Source organism: Diceros bicornis, chromosome 34 (assembly GCF_020826845.1).
Source record: "Diceros bicornis minor isolate mBicDic1 chromosome 34, mDicBic1.mat.cur, whole genome shotgun sequence".
NCBI classification, from domain to species: Eukaryota; Metazoa; Chordata; class Mammalia; order Perissodactyla; family Rhinocerotidae; genus Diceros; species Diceros bicornis.
In genome coordinates this window covers 27,575,411-27,592,258 of record NC_080773.1, presented here as the reverse complement: position 1 = coordinate 27,592,258, position 16,848 = coordinate 27,575,411, and the positions used below count along the sequence as shown (strand labels likewise).

The 16,848-nt window shown below is 44.9% G+C and overlaps 1 pseudogene; it reads left to right on the top strand.

The window, feature by feature from the left end:
• The first annotated feature begins 7,738 nt into the window (after nucleotides 1-7,738).
• LOC131397271 (myeloid cell surface antigen CD33-like) lies at nucleotides 7,739-16,323 on the top strand (annotated as a pseudogene).
• The last annotated feature ends 525 nt before the right edge of the window (nucleotides 16,324-16,848 follow it).

The window sequence follows — 16,848 nt, the reverse complement described above, 5'->3', positions numbered from 1 at the left end:
GTACCCTCTCCATGACCAGATACTGAGTTGCAAACACCACAAGGTGGATTTGATGGCCTGGTGTGGTCTGTTCTTCACTGGACTTTCCCCAAAAATCCCTCCCTCTCTCTGCCTGTCGCAATGACTCCACTCCCAGCCTGGTCAAGGACTCTGTGACTCAGACTTTGCATGTGCAATTCTTTCTCCTGAATTTCCCTTCCCTCCCCATTCCTACCTCTCCAAGTCCTGTTCATCCCTCAGACTCAGTCTTAAATGTCACCTAGTGTGTGTGTGTGTGTGTGTGTGTGTGTATGTGTGTGTAATCCTTGTATGGTTATGAGCAAAATAACATTCTGTAATTTATTTATAAACTATTGAGCAAGTGTTATGGAAGACCTACTATGTGCCAACATTGACGTAGGTGCTGCAGGTGCATCGGTGAACACAGCATCCAAAATGTCGTCATCAAGAGACTGTCATTCTGGAGACAAGAAGGATAGAAATCAAAACAAATAACATTAGAGCAGGTTGGATGCTAACATGTGTTTAGAGAAAAATCATGCAGGGAAAGCAACATATGATATCTTGGGGATAATTTTCTACATCTGAGAGTGTGAGGAGTGACATTTGAGCAAAGACTTAAGATGGTAAGAAAGCAGGTTCTGTGTTTGCCTGAGGGAAAATTACCCCAGGAAAAGGGAAGAGAGAGGACAGCGAGTAGAATAGTCTGAGACAAAAGCACGCCTGGTGTGTAGGGGAAACAGGAGGAAGAAATCTGACAACAGAGGGAGGCCCGGGGAGGGGAGAAGCTGGGAGGATGGTGCAGACCATGTGCTGGTGCAGAGCTTGTGAAGCATTGCAAGAAATGCAAGATTCTGGACACCATGGAGGATATGGTTGAACTTCCATTTTCACAGGATCCCCATGGCTGCTCTGTTCAGAAAAGGCCAAAGTGGGTCCACAGCTGCAACGCAGAGATTGGGAAGGGACTGCTGAATTCTCCAGGCAGGAGGTGATGGAGACTTGAACCAGGGAGGCGGGCTGGAGAGTGAGAGTTTGTGTTTAGACGTATTATGAAGATGGAACTAGCAGGGTTTTCTAACGGATGTGGGGAATGAGGAGAGAGAGGAGCAAGGATGATGCCCTAATGTTTGCCCTGAGCGACTGGAGGGATGGAGTTGTGTTCCATGGAGGATGTCAGAGAGTAGGGTTTTGAAGAGGGATGTTCATTCTGAGAAGCAACTTGACATTCAACTATGGACATTAGTGAGAGAGTAGGATACAAATGTCTGCAGATCAGGAGAAGGGTTCAGGCTGGAGGTGTGAAGACGTAGAGCCATGCAAAGTGATGACAACACATGAGACAAAAAGGGGCTGACAGCACACAGAGAAGAGAAGGGCACAAGGAAACACGTTTGTCCTTGGTGATCGTGACACAGCAGTTTTAATGGAGAGTTGGGAAAGGGGTGAAGACTTGGTTGGAGCAAGTCTGGGAAAGAATTGGAGGAAGGCAGATGGGAAGAGTGGTACAAGCATCAGTTTGAGTAGTTTGGCTGCAAAGAGGTACAGAGGAATGGGTCTATGAAGGAGAGCTTTTCTTTGTTATTCTCTCCAATCTCCTTGGACATGGCATCTCTCTGGTTTCCTGCCTGTATTAGCTTCCTGGGGCCACTGTCACAATGACCACACATTCAGAGTCTAAAACAAGACAATTTTATCTCTCACAGTGCTGGAGGCCAGAAATCTCTGAAAGAGAGAAATAATATTTTCCCTGTACTCTTGTAAGTTTTTCATTGGATCCTTGTGACCCAAGGCAGATTGACAAGATAATTGCATAAAAATGTATTTAATGTAAGTTTCATGTGGCACAGGAGACTTCGTAAGGAAATGAAGAACTGAGTAAAAGGTTCAACTGGAGTATTTTCCTGCTAGATTTGATGAAGAGTGGCAAGTCGTGGAGAGATATGATAGGACAAAGAGTGTGAGCTAAGTGCAGTAAACTGGGAGAAACTTAGCAAAGCCTGTTGCTTCAGATGCCTCTCTGTGTCCCTTGATCTTGGGAGATAACATGCTCCTTTCCTCCAGGATACAGAGGGCATCTCTCAGTGAGGGTTTATGACTCACTTCAGGAGAAGGTCAGAAAGTCCTTCCTGCACATGCCATTTCTCTAATTACTTCAGTTTGAAATATTCAATATGCAAAGGTGCCACATCTTGGGGTAACGTGGCCTGAACCCCATCATCCAAAATCAGTCATGCTTGGCAGAAATCAAGTTGTTGTAGGTTGCACTCACTCAGAGGCTCAAGAAGAAAATCCACCTCTTACTTCTCCCGGATGATTGTGCTGCCGGCATTCCTTGACTTGTGGCCACATCACTCTGTCTCTGTGGTCACATTGCTCATCCTCCTCTGTGTGTGGAGCATCACTCTCTGCTTCTCTCTTAGAAGGACACTTGTGACGAGATTTAGGGACCAACCCATATAATCTAGGATCATCTCCACAGGTCAAGATCCTTATCTTAATAACATCTGTAAAAATTCTTTTTACTTATTAGGGAACATTTACAGGGTCCAGGGATTAAGTTCTGTGCTTTTTGAGTGGCTGCAATTCTCACATCACCTTTGCACCCCTGAATGCCCCCATCTGGCCTGCAGACCTTCCCCCTTGTAATCTTTGCTCTGCTGTTCCACATCCTGACACACCTGTGGGTCACCTCATGGGTGACACATGTCTTGGGCAATGGGGGCCTGCTGTTCCATAAAAGCCACTATTAAGAAAGCTAAAAGTTACAGACTGGAAGAATATATCTGCAAATATATATCTGATGGGTGACTTGTATCTGGAATGTAACAAGGACTCTCAAAACAAAACAGCAGTAAACAAACATAAAAAGAATCTAGTTTTACATGTGTTTAAACAACCAGCTACTCAACAACAAAGAAACAAATACCACTAAATAAAAATTGGCCAAGGATTTGAATAGAAATTTCTCCAAACATATACACATCCCCAGTAAACACTGTAAACACGATAAACATTACTAATGTTAGGATAATGCAAACTTAACTACACAAGGAAGTATAACTTCATACCCATTAGTGTGGCAATTTAAAAAAAGAAAGAAAGGAGAAATAAGTGGTGACAAGGATGTGGAGATAGTGGGAGTTCTGTGCTTTACTTTTAGATTGTAAAATGGTGCATCTGCTGTGGAAAACACCCTGGCAGTTCCTCAAAAAAATAAAAATAGAATTATCATATGATCGAGTTTTTTCACTTATGGATGTGTACTCAAAGAATCAAAAGCAGGAACTCGAATAGATGTCTGTGCACCCATGTTCTTAGCAGCACTATTGACAATAATGACAAGGTAGAAGCCACCCAAGGGTCCATCAACAGAGGAATGGATTAACTAAATGTGGAAAACACATACAATGGAATGTTATTCAGCCTTAAAAAGGAAGGAAATACTGACACCTGCCTCAATGTGGATTGGAGACATTAGGCTAAGTGAAATAAGTCAGTCACACAAGGACAAATCCTGTAGATTCCACTTCAATCGAATGTCTAAGTCAGGGAATTAATAGACACACAGAAAATAGAATGGTGATGGCCAGGGTCTTGGGCGAGGGGAAATGGAGATTTGTTCATTTAATGGGCACAATTTCAGTTTAGGAAGATTAAAAAAGTTCTAGAGGTGGATGGTGGTGATGGTTGTAGAACAAGGGGAACATACTGAATGCCACTGACATGAACAATTAAAAAAGGTTAAAATGGTAGTTTTGTTACATATATTTCATCATAATAAGAAAGTAGTCAAAGATTTAATGAGCCACTTCATCAAAGAAGAAAAATAGATGACAAATAAGCACGTGAAAGCATGCTCAACATCACTTTTCATTGGGAAATTACAAACTAAATTGAGAATGAGATATACACCTATTAGAATAACTGAAATACTAAAGAAAAAGAAAAAAGAAATCCTGATAACAGCAAATGCCAATGAGGATGTGGAGCAGCCAGAACTCACACACGCTGTAGGTGGGAAGACCAACGGTACAGTCAAAGGTTTGGCAAATTCATAAAAAGTTAAACCTACACTTTCCAGGGGACCAAGAAATCTGATGCCTAGGTATTTATTTACGCAAGACAAATACAAACGTATGTTCCCACAAATGCCTACATGTGAATACTTATAGCAGCTTTATTCGCAGTCACTCCAAACCTGGAAACAAAGTAAATGTTCTTCAGCTGGTAAGTGTTTATAAGATGGGCTACATTGAAACAGTGGAGTACCAGCCAGCAATTAAATGAAGCAAATTATTGATACATACACCCAATAACATGGAGAAACCTCAAATGCATTATGCCAGGCTAATGAAGCTAGATTTCGAAGAATATATTTCATCTGATTCCATTCCTATGACATCTATAAACGGCAAAAGAAGAGGGACAGAAGACGGACCAGCATTTTTTCAGGGTTCTAGGTGGAGGGAGGATTTGTTTCCCTAGGGACAGCACAAGGGAATGACTTGGGTAATGGTACTCTTCAGTCTCTTGACTGTGGTTGTGGTTACATATGATATACATCTGTAAAACCTCACAAAATTGTATGTAATAAAATGTGATTCTCATTGTATCTAAATTTAAAATAAATTAAAATTATAAAGCACCATGAGATACCACTACACTCCCACTAGAACCGTTAAAATTTAAAAGACTGACGATACGAAGTGTTAATGTGGGTGTGAAGCGCTAGAATTCTGGCACTTTACAGACAGGAGTGTAAAGGTTAAAACCATTCTGGACAAGAATTTGGCAATTTCTACTAAAGTTAAACATGTGGCTACTCTTCGATCTAACAATTCCATACTTGTGAGGATGAAAATATGTCCATAAAAAGACTTCCGCCTTAATATTTATTGGCAAAAACTCAAAAATTTCAAATGTCTGTCAATAGGTGAATAAATAAAAGATTAAAGTCCACCCACATAATGGAATGCTCCTTAGTAATCAGACATTATGAACTATAGAAACGTGCAACATGATCCATTTCAAAAATAGTATGCAGAGTGTGAGAATATAGACACAAATGAGTATGCTTCTAGGAAATTCTCCAGTAGACAAAATTAATTCACCGAGATAGAGAGTATACCATTGGTTACGAGGGGTGGATCTGGGAGTGATAAGCTGCAAATAGGTGTGGGTTATCCTTTTGGGGTCATGGAAATGTTCTATGTCCTGATTGTGGAGGTCATAACCGAGCTGTATGTGTCTGTCAAAATCCATAGAAATGTACATTTCAAGTAGGTATATTTTATTTTATGTAAATCATGGTGTTCATGAAAGAAAAATAATGAGAACTCACAGAACCTTCAAGTGAACATGGTGTAACTTTCTTCATTGTGAAACCAATTGTATTGGGGTTTCCATTATGTTCCACATTCTCACTTTTTTTTTATTGATGTTTTAATGGTTTCTAACATTGTGAAATTTTGGGTTGTACATTTTTGTTTGTCCATCACCATATACACGACTCCCTTCACCCCTTGTGCCCACCCCCCACCCCCACTGCCCCTGGTAACCACAGTCCAGTTTTCTCTGTCCATGTGTTGGTTTATATTCCACATATGAGTGAGATCATACAGTGTTTGTCTTTCTCTCTCTGGCTTATTTCACTTAACATAATACGCTCCAGGCCCATCCATGTTGCTGCAAATGGGCCGATTTTGTCTTTTTTATGGCTGAGTAGTATTCCATTGTATATATATACCACATTTTCTTAATCCAATCGTCAGTCGAGGGACACTTAGGTTGCTTCCACTTCTTGCCTGTGGTGAATAATGCTGCAATGAACATAGGGGTGCATAAGCCTCTTTGGATGGTTGATTTCAGGTTCGTTGGATAGATTCCCAGTAGTGGAATGACTGAGTCATGGGGCATCTCTATTTTTAATTCTTTGAGGAATCTCCATACTGTTTTCCATAGAGGCTGCACCAATCTGCATTCCCACCAGCTGTGTATGAGGCTTCCTGTTTCTCCACATCCTCTCCAACATTTGTTGTTTTTTGTCTTGGTGATTATAGCCATTCTAACAGGCGTGAGGTGGTATCTTAGTGTTGTTTTGATTTGCATTTCCCTGATTATTAGTGATGTTGAACATCTTTTCATGTGCCTATTGACCATTTGTATATCTTCCTTGGAGAAGTGTCTGTTCATTTCCTCTGCCGATTTTTTGATCGGGTTGTTTGTTTTTTTTGTTGTTCAGTTGTGTGAGTTCTTTATATATTATGGAGATCAACCCCTTGTCAGATGTATGTTTTGCAAATATTCTCTCCCAGCTGGCTGGTTGTCTGTTCATCTTGATTCGGGTTTCATTTGTCTTATAAAAGCTCTTTAATCTGATAAAGTCCCACTTGTTTATTCACATTCTCACTTTTTTAATAACCTAGAAGTAGTATTGTTTTACTTATTGGAGACTCAATTCCTTACATATCAAATGAGGGTGTATAATCACTCTCTGTTAGTAAGGTTGAAGGAACAGTTATCTAGATACTACTGTAGTTGAAAGATTTTACAAATCAATGGTGGCAAATGCTGTTATGTCACAGGTGTCAGGGATTTCTCAGATGCGTAAGACGCAGAGTGAGACGCAAAACCGTGTGAGCTGAACCTAAAATTTTAATTGTAGCTGTACATTCCACTCGTGTTTCCTGGAAATATTTTGCCTTGTAAGCCACATGTAACTGTGAGAAAAAATATGATTTACATGACAGGAAATGCTAATCTGTAATAAGAAGATCTAAAAAAATCAGTCTCAGGACACACATCACCGAATAGCAGCATTCAGGGAAAAAAGTTTCATCTGCACTGGCTCCTAAAACATATGTTCCCAGCTTTGTTTTACATGAAGATGCTACATGTTTTTTATTTTGTAAATGCCATTTTAACTTCACCAATCTGCATACAAGAAGTAAAAAAAAAAAATCCCATACTCATATTTTAGAAAATACCCAATATGCTACCAGGACACATAGCAAACTCACCAGTGACTGCAGCTCTAAAGCCCATCAGTACGGAGTGCTGGGGAGGAAGTGACTCCAATGGGTGGGGAGCATCTCATGGGCATGGACCAAGTCGGTCTTCTCCCATCTTGTCTCCAGCCTTCCCAAAACAGAGATGCTCACTAAGTGTTTGGGGAGTGAATGAATGAATGAACGAATGATTGGCTGCTACCTTCACCTCACCTAGGACCCCCTTCTTTTCCTCTGCCCCAGACACTCACACAGACCATAAGGAATCTTACTCCTGGCAGGACCGACCACCCGGGCTCTAGATGAGGCTCTGACCCTCCGTGCTCCAGCAGGAGCTGGCCAGCTCCCTGGTGTAGACAACAGGGCTCAGAAATGCACCTCAGATGGGAGGCCCATAGAGATTCACCATGTCCCACTCCTCAGATGTCTTCAGAGGTCCTGGTCCAGGCTCCAGTGCTGGAAGGAAGCACCAAGATGGGGGCAGGACATGGGATCTGCTCCTTGTCTGCTCCCCTCTGGGTGGGTCTCAGGGTCTTTTGATTGCAGGGTGTCCACCTTCTCTGTGCAGAGGTGAAAAAGCTCCAGCCTGCAGTTCTTTTTCTGTGAAAGGCTGAGGTCAGGTCATCTTCTCTATGTTCCTGTGGTTCTTCCCGCAGCCTCCCCTCCCATTTATCTTCCTCTTCTCTTTCCAGTTACAGGACAGATGCTCAGAACTCTCCGTATCAGAGATGCTGCCACTGCTGCTGCCCCTGCTGTGGGTAAGCGAGTGGGCCAAGTGGAGAGGGGGCCAGTTGGGTGGGGACTGTGGCTGACCCTTCTCTCCCCACAGGGTCCCTGGCCCAGTATAAAAAATACCAGTTGGAAGTCCAGGAATCCATGACCGCGCAGAAGCACCTGTGCGTCTCTGTGTCCTGCACCTTCTCCCATCCCTGGGACAAATGGACTGACTCTGCCCCAGCTCACCGCTACTTGTTCTGGGAAGGAGTCAATATACACAAGGGCACTCCAGTGGCCACAAACGACCCAGATCAAAAAATGCAGGAGGAGACCCAGGGCCGATTCCGCCCTGGGTCTTTGGGGACCCTCAGACCCACAACTGCTCCCTGGTTATCAGAGATGTCAGGAGGAGGGACAAGGGAAAATACTTTTTTCGAGTGGATAGAGGAAGGGAAAAATGGAATTACAAATCTAACCTCTCTGTACATGTGATGAGTAAAGAGTGGGCTCCGGGAGATGCCACGTGGGAAGGACATGGGGGCCAAGGCAGGACTGGGATGGGACCCTCCTCCTTTGAGGGGAATAGGGGTACAGGGTGTCGGGGCTTAGAGGTAGGAGCTGGAGCAAAGCATGAGGCTACTTGCAGGGCCACAACTCAGACTCTCCCTCCTGATCCCTGTGTCTCCCCATCTCCTCACCATCCATGACCCACAAACCCCACATTCTCATTCCGGGGACCCTAAAGCCTGGCCGCTCCAGAAACCTGACCTGCTCCATGCCATGGGCCTGTCAGTGGGGCATGCCCCCCATATTCTCCTGGACATCAGCTGCCCTCACCTCCCTGGGCCCCAGGACCTGCCTCTCCTCAGTGCTCACCCTCACCCTATGGCCCTAGGACCACGGCACCAACCTCACCTGTCAGGTGAAGTTCCCTGCAGCTGGTGGGATCGTGGGAAGGACCATCCAGCTCAATGTCACCTGTGAGTGCTGGGCCAGGATGCCCGGGTCCCTGAGTGTGTGAGGGGAATGGATGTCAGGCTGGGGACACTTGGTGCTTGTGTCCCGGGGGTCTGGCTGAGTAGTGGACCTAGGAGGATCCACATCCTGATCCTCATGTATTTCTTACCCTGGGATAGGGGGATGCCTACATTTCATACCCAACCTTCTCCATTGAAAGGAGAGTCCCCTCTTCTCATCCTAGGTACACCAGAGAACCCAGCAGTCAGTGTCTGCCTAAGGGATGGCACAGGTAGGAAGGAGCCCTCTCCAATGGGGCATTGACTGGGGTGGGGTCTCTGCCAAGTTGGGTCATAATTGGACTTTCAGAGCCCAGATGTTGGGGCTAGGGTGGAGGAGCTGCAGTAACCCATGAAAGCCCCCTTCAGGCCTCTTTCTCCAACATCCCCCAATTCTGGTCTTGCCAGGATGACCAGCAACTTGATCCCTGCCCATTCTTAATGTGCTTTATATCTTCCTCCAGTGACTGAAGGCCTTGGGAGAATTTTTTAGTAGGCTTTATTGTTCAGAGCAATTTTAGTTTCACAGAAATGTGAGCAGAAGTTAGAGAGATTTCCCCCATACCCGCTGCACTTTCCCACACATGCACAGCTTCTCCACTATCAACATCCCCCAACAGAGGGGACATTTGTTACAACTCATGAATCCACATGGACATTTCACTATCACTCAAAGTTTGTCATTGACATTAGGGTTCACTCTTGGTGTTGTACGTGCCATGGGTTTGCACAAATGTGTAATGACATGTATCCATCATTGTAGTATCATACAGAGAAGTTTCATTGCCCTCAAAATCTCTTTGGGCTCTTTTTTGACTGTCAATCATCCACCCTCACCCTGACCTGTCTCCGGAGCCCAGCTTCCCCAACTGCTCTATTCCCATGGGTAACGACATCTGGTCCCCTCACTGGACAGTGAGTTCTATTGCGGCTTTCTCAGCAGTGCCCATAAAACTATTGACAGGTGAAGCCCGGAAACACATCCTTCACCCTGGAGTGTTGGGTCCCCAGGAGGCATGGCCAGGCGGGGTCAGGAGAGCCATCTGGGTCTGACTTGGAGGTCTGAGAACTCCCAGGTTCCACCCACTTCTGGAGGCATGAAAGATCACCTTTGACCCTGAGGGGTGGGGCCAGTGGAGGACAGGAGAGGAGATTCAGACACCTTCCCTTGAAGGAAAAAAGGACAAAGCCTTTCAGCATCCCATAGGGCTCTGTGGGCTGTGTTTCTCTCTCTTTCTGCAATTCCCAGAGAGCCCAGAGCCTCACGATCCTGGTGAGGCCAGGGGCCAGGTCTGTGGGCTGTTGCAGACAGACCCTGGGTAGAGAAGAACCTGGGTGCTGGAAGAGATGGAGTTTGTTGTACAAGAGTGAGGGGCCTGGATAGGAGGTGTAGCATGGACCATTCCTTTCTAGAGAAAGCTCAGGTCCTATGATGGGTGGAAGAACCCAGAGGCTGAACCCGGGATGGGAGGGGAGATGTGCTCCTCTCTATGTGCTGAAGAGGAGAGGTCACAAGTCAGTTCGTCAAGATTGGAGTTGACCCCAAGTGTCTTGTCTGTAGGAGAACCAAGGACCAGATCAGAGTGATTCACAGGGCTCTTGGGGGAGCTGGTGTCACCACACTGCTCTCTCTCTGCCTCTGCCTCATCTTCTTCATGTGAGCTGGGTTGGATGTTGGCCAAGGGGTGGAGAGTAGAAACCTGGAGGGGTTGTGAGGGCCCAGAGCCAGGGGAGGGGATATGGTGGTGGTGATAATCCAGCTGGTAGCCCCCGAGCCAGGCATGAGAGTATTCCCAGCCCTGGTTCCAGACGTCCAGAAGCAGGGGAAGGGGCCTTCTCACAAAGTCATGTTATGAAGGCTCCTGGGCTCACCTCATCCTTGACCTGCCTTAGTCACTCACTCCAGCCTCAAAAGAGTGACCTGTATCAAAGACCCTGGTGTCTCCCATCAGATTTAAGACCCGCAGTAAGAAAGCAGCCAGGACAGCAATGGGTGTGGATGACATCCATCCTGCCATTGGACCAGCTTACCTGGTGAGTGATGTGGGCATCTTGGCATGCAGTCTGCCTGCCACATCTCCCCAGGGGTGGCCCACAGTCATGCTCCATTAGGCATGTCCAGAAATAACCTCATCACACTCCTGCTTGTTTGAAAATTTAGGTTTTATTATTACAGTCATGCACTACACAACAACGTTTCGGTCAACGACAGATCGTGTATACAATGGTGGTCCCATAAGATTAGTACCATACAACCTAGGTATGTAGTAGGCTATATCATCTAGATTTGTGTAAGTACACTCTATGATGCTCACACAATATTGAAATCACCTCAAGATACATTTCTCAGAATGTATCCCCGTCGTTAAGTGACACATGATCATATTTAGGTATGTGAGGTCAACTCATTGGGAGACAGTTGTCACTCACAATTCTCAAGAAGAGGGAAAAATGCCACACCACACAGGGCCATGTGAGGAAGCACCAGGGTTGGTCAGGAGGCTGAAGGAGCAAAGGAAAAATGTGGGCAAGAGGTTTTATTGTGGTTTCTGTGGGAAAGGCAAGATGAGGCAGGGTAAGCAGATTTAGGACTGGCTAGTTTGAATAATTTCAGCAGGTTCTGAGGTGTAGAGGCTGTCTCCAGTTATCCGGTGCCTGGACCTGGGTGGGTAGGGCAAAGGATATTCCGGAGTGTAAGAGCTTGATAAAGGAAGTGGTTGGGATGTGCGTTTTGGAGGGGTTGGTTTGCAATATGAAAGACATGCTTGCAGGTAAGTACTTTACTATCTCTGGTCATTCACTAGCCCTGGCAGGGGCAGTTCCAAGACCAGAGAGGCCCAGATGTCAAAATGTCAGGAACACATGGTTAATACACCTCCAAGCATACTTCTCCTTCTGGACTTTACATCTCACCAATGGCATTCTTGTCCCCGGCACCGAATCAGAGACCTATCCTCCTCCCACTCCAGTCCTCCATCACCTCCTCCTGCTCCCATATGCTGCAAAGCTTCTCTGTGCTTCTTCTGAGTACATCTTAATACAACCACTCCCTTTGAGCTGATGTCCCCCTTACTCCTTAATTGTGCTGCAGCCCTCCCCTCCCTTCTCCCCAGTACATTAGCATTACTTCCATAATGAAATGAACTGCTTCTCTACACTGCAGAAAGACGAGTATCCAAACAACTTGGTTTGGCATTTGGGGCAGGAAAACCAGAATCACCTTCATTGCTTCACTATTCCTACACTGGCCTGCTCGCTCACCTCAAGCAGAGTCCGCCTCTTTCTTCTCAGAATCATTGCTCGGCTGTTCCCTCCACTTCCATGCCTATATCAACCTGCTCTACTCCTGCTCATCCTTTGAGCCCTGATTTTCATTTATTTATTTAACTCTGACTAGTGTGGTCACCGTTTGTAGGTTTCTGTGCACACGGTCAGCTATCACCCCTGCATCCATCTACTCCTTCAGCAACTATCTCCTGCTTGTCGATTGTTCTGGGGGCTTGGGTAATGCCTGTATTTTTACTAATACATATGTTACAAATGTAAAATGTCCCTGCTGTCAATGACTTACATTTATCGGGGAGGGGGATGAATATAATAAACAAATAAGTAGTGAAAATATACAGGAAATAAGTGCTCTGGAGGGCAATGAACTGTGTGAATGGGGAGAGATGATCCTGGGGGCTTGAGTCTTTGAGAAAACACCTTTATTTGGTGAAAGAGTGCAGTGTGAGCTCTGAGAAAGGATCACTGAGGGCTCTAAACAGACGGAGCAGCAAGTGTTAGGGCTCTGAGGTTGGGGCATCCCTGATGTTTTGGAGAAATAGCAAGCAAGACAGTGTTCCTAAAGCAGACTATGTGGGGGTGGGGAGTGGGGAACAGTGGGGAGGAAATGAGGATGGAGAGGCACAGAGGCTGCAAATACCACAGGGTTCTGCAGTTCACCATCATTGCTCAGGTATTTTGAGAAGAGTGACAACTTCCGTGTGTGTCTCCTTTAATACTCACACAGAACATTTCACTTCTGATACTCTGACACCAGGTGTATGTGGGTTTTCCCCACACCAAGCAATTCTCTGCAACACTAGCTGGGTGACCTACAATTTAAATCAATTCTGACACTATATACATGGAGATAGCATCAAATTCCACTGGTTAAGGGCTCAGTCCCACAATACTGTCCCCCACCCCCCACTTCAGACGCCAATCTCAAGTCCAGGTTGTCACCTGTACTTCTGACCAACTGGTTATAAATTGAAGGTTCCTACAACTCCCTGATCAGGTTCAATTAATTTCCTAGAGTGGCTCAGAGAATTCAGGAAAAGTTTACTTACTGTGTTCCAGCTTATTTTAAAAGCATAAGATAAAGGATACAGATGAAATTCTAGATGAAGAAATGCATAGGGTACCGTATGTGGGAGGAGGCTAGGAGCTCACATATCTTGTCTGGGAGTGCCATTCTCCCAGCACCTCCACGTGTTCACCACCCCAGAAGCTCCTGGAACCTCATACCATTAGGATTTAATGGAAGCTTCGTCATGTAGACATGATTGAGTATTACCTCCATTTCCAGCTTCTCTCCGCTTTCTGGAGGATAGTCAATGGGGCTTAAAGTTCCAAGCTTCTAGTCACCGCTTGGTCTTTCTGGTGACCAACCCCCATCCAGGAGCCCACCAAGAGTTGTCTCATTAGAGAAAAAGACACTATTATCACCTGGGAAATCCCAAGGGATTTAGGAGGTGGGCTTCAGGAACCAGAGTCAAAGACCTAACATTAAAACACAAACTGGAGGTAGATCTATATCTATATCTATATTCACATCAACTATACCTATTCAACATCTATATTAGATACAGATGTAGATATATAGATAAAGATATATTCTATTATTTCACAGATATGAACTGACATTAATTTTAATGAGATCCATCTGGCTGCTCTGTGAAGTCTTGTAGCAAGATAGGATAGAAGAGAGGAGACTAGTCATGGAAGACACTCAAATAATCCAGGCAGGAGATGACGCAGACTGTATTAGTTTGCTGGGGCTGCCGTAACAAGATACTATAGATTGGGTTGCTTACACTACAGAAATTTATTTTCTCACCGTTCTTTAGGCTGGAAGTCCAAGATCAAAGTGCCGGCAAGGTTTATTTCTCCTGACAACTCTCTCCTCATCTTGCACAGATGGCTGCCTTCTTGCTATGTCCTCACACGGCCTTTTCTCTGTGCACACACATCCTTAGTGTCTTTTCTTCTTCTTGTAAGAACGTAAGTCACTTTGGGCCCTACTCTAATGCCCTCACTTAAACTTAACTGTATCTTTAAAGGCCCTATCTCAAAATACAGTCACATTGGGAGTTATAGTTTGAATATATGAATTTCAGGGGACAAAAGTCAGTCCATAGACAGAGTTATTCCAGGATAGCAATGATCAATCTGGTGTGAAGAAGTTGGGTTCTGGATACATTTTGAAGATGAAGCCAACAGGATTTGTTACTGGAGTGATAGAGTACACGAGGAATATGATCAAAGACAGCTTACTTTCGCTACCTCATAGGCATCATAGACGTCAAAGGTGACTCCACACGTGTCCATAGATGTCAGAGATATTCATAGATGGTATAGATGTCCATAGATAGCCACAGATGTTATATAGATGTTCATAAATGTCCATAGATACCAAAGATGACTCCAATGTGGTTGTCTTGAGGAACTTAAAGAATTGAATTGCCATTCCTGAAATTACTGACTCTGCAGAGAGAGTATATGGACAAGAGTGGATCAAACGTTATTTTGGTTACCTTAAGTTTGAAGTACCTCTGAGACTTCCAAATGAAGATGACAAGTAGATGGCAAGAGTTTGGAGCTCAGGAGAGGGGTCCAGTAGCAAGACACAGAGGTTTGGGGGTCCTCCACATCAAGGTCTGATAGTGGATGAAACCACAAAGAAGAGAAGGGGTCCACAGACAGAGCCTTGGGGCCCTCCAGCATTTAGAGTCAGGGACATAAATTTGAAACAGTAAGAATATCACCAAGAAAAAAATAAATGACCAGGAGGGTGTAAGGTTGTGTCCTCATGGCTCAAGGGGAGATGGAGCTTCAAGGAGGTTAAAGTGCATATTTGTTTCTAATGCTGATAAGTCCAGTGGGATAGAGTCTGAGAAATGAGCATTTAAATTTAGCTAAGTGATATCACAGCTAATCTTGACAAAAGCAGATCTGGTAGCCTGGTAGAGGCTCAAGAGAGTGAGTTCAAGAGAGAATGGGAGGAGGAGAAGTGGAAAGACTCTTCTGAGAATTGTTGCAGTAAATCTAGAGCTAAGAAATGAGTCTGCAGCAAAAATGGCTGTCCTCCTAAATCCCTTGGCTTCTTGGGTGAGAACACTGTCTTTGTTTTAATGAGGTAACTCTTCATGGGCTCGTGGTTGGGGATTTTCATTCCTGACTCCATTCTCCAGAGACTTGAGAGAGGCTGGAATTGCAGTTAATAACTGATCAAGCCTGTGTGAAGAAGCCTCCTTCAAAATCCCAAAAGTATGGGGTTCAGGGAGCTTCCGCCTTGGTGAACAGATGGAGGTGCTGGAATGGTAGTGCACTTAGAGAGAACGTGGAAGATCCAAGCCCTTTCCCACCTACCTTCCCCTATGCATCTCTTCCATTTGGATGTTCATCTGTATCCTTTATCACACCCTTTTATAATACACTGGTACACAGTAGGGAAAGTGTTTTCCTGAATTCTCTGAGCCACTATAGCAAATTAATTGAACCCAAGGAGCGAGCCATTGGAACCTCCAATTTACAGTCAGTTGGTCAGAAGCACAGGTGACAAGCTTGACTTGAGATTGGCATCCGAAGGGGGGAGAATCTTGTGGGACTGAGCCCTTAATCTGTGGGATCTGAGGCTATCTCCAAGTAGATAGTGTCAACATTGAGTTCAATTGTAGGACAACCCACTGGTGTCACAGAGAATTGCTTGTTGTGGGGGAAAAAGACCACACACATCTGGTGTCAGAAGAGCTGTGAGTGTGATAGTAGTGTGAGAGTAAAGCATTGACATACAACAAGAGAAGTAGTTTTTCATAAACAACTTCTTGTGTATCCAGTGTCTGGCACATATGAGACCTCAGAGAGACCATGATCAGTAGGTGTGTGACTTTTGGAAGTATCTAACTCTCTGAGACTTAGTTTCTTTCTCTGCATAATAATAGTTTTTTCCACATGGGTCTGTGTGAGTGTTCAGCAGAATGGGAAAGAAACATAAAAGTGCTATATATGTTGGATAATTGGGATTTTAAGAAAAGTTTGATAAAAGAATGGAAGAATAATTAAATGTCCTGTCAGAATCAAATTCACCTCATGGACCCCTCTGCCTTCTCCATGCCCTCTCCACTGCTCTTCTCTGACCACCTTCTTTGCTCTCCACACAGGGTCACCAGCAGGAGTCAAAGTTAGACAGCCCCCGTGACCCCACGAGCTCTGCAGGGACGGCCTCCACCTTGGAGATGGAGCAGGAGCTGCATTATGCCTCCCTCAGCTTTGACAGGATGAATCCACAGAAGGTCACCTACAGGACCCAGTGAGGAACCAACTGGAGCATCAGTCTCAGCCAGAGACTCCATGTCGTCTACAGGAAGGGGACCCAAAGACTGATCCTTGGAGACTTATCCCCATAGGTAATGGGTTTACAAACTATTGCATGTGAGTCTCCTGTTATACCAAAACTACATTAGCCTTTGCAGTCAGAGATACCTGGGATCAAATTCATGCTGTTTTATGTATTAAGTGTATGACATCAGGCAAGCCACCTTACCCTTCTGTGTCTTGGTTTCCTGCTTTGTGAAATAGGTGTAAGAAGTCCTATCTAACAGGGTTGCTGTGAGGATTAAATAAAAGTATATATGGAAAACACGCAGCAGAAGTCCTGGTACAATGGGAGAGTTGGGTTCCTACTGGTTCCGTCTCCCTTGAACAGAAAGGCCTTAGTGACATTTCACCCAGAGGCTGGGTGTGTCCTGTCCCAGACACCACGTCAGCAACATTTCAGTTCATCTCTAGTCAAAACCCTCCCGTGGATCCCTGCCCTGACTTGACCTCCAGCAACATCT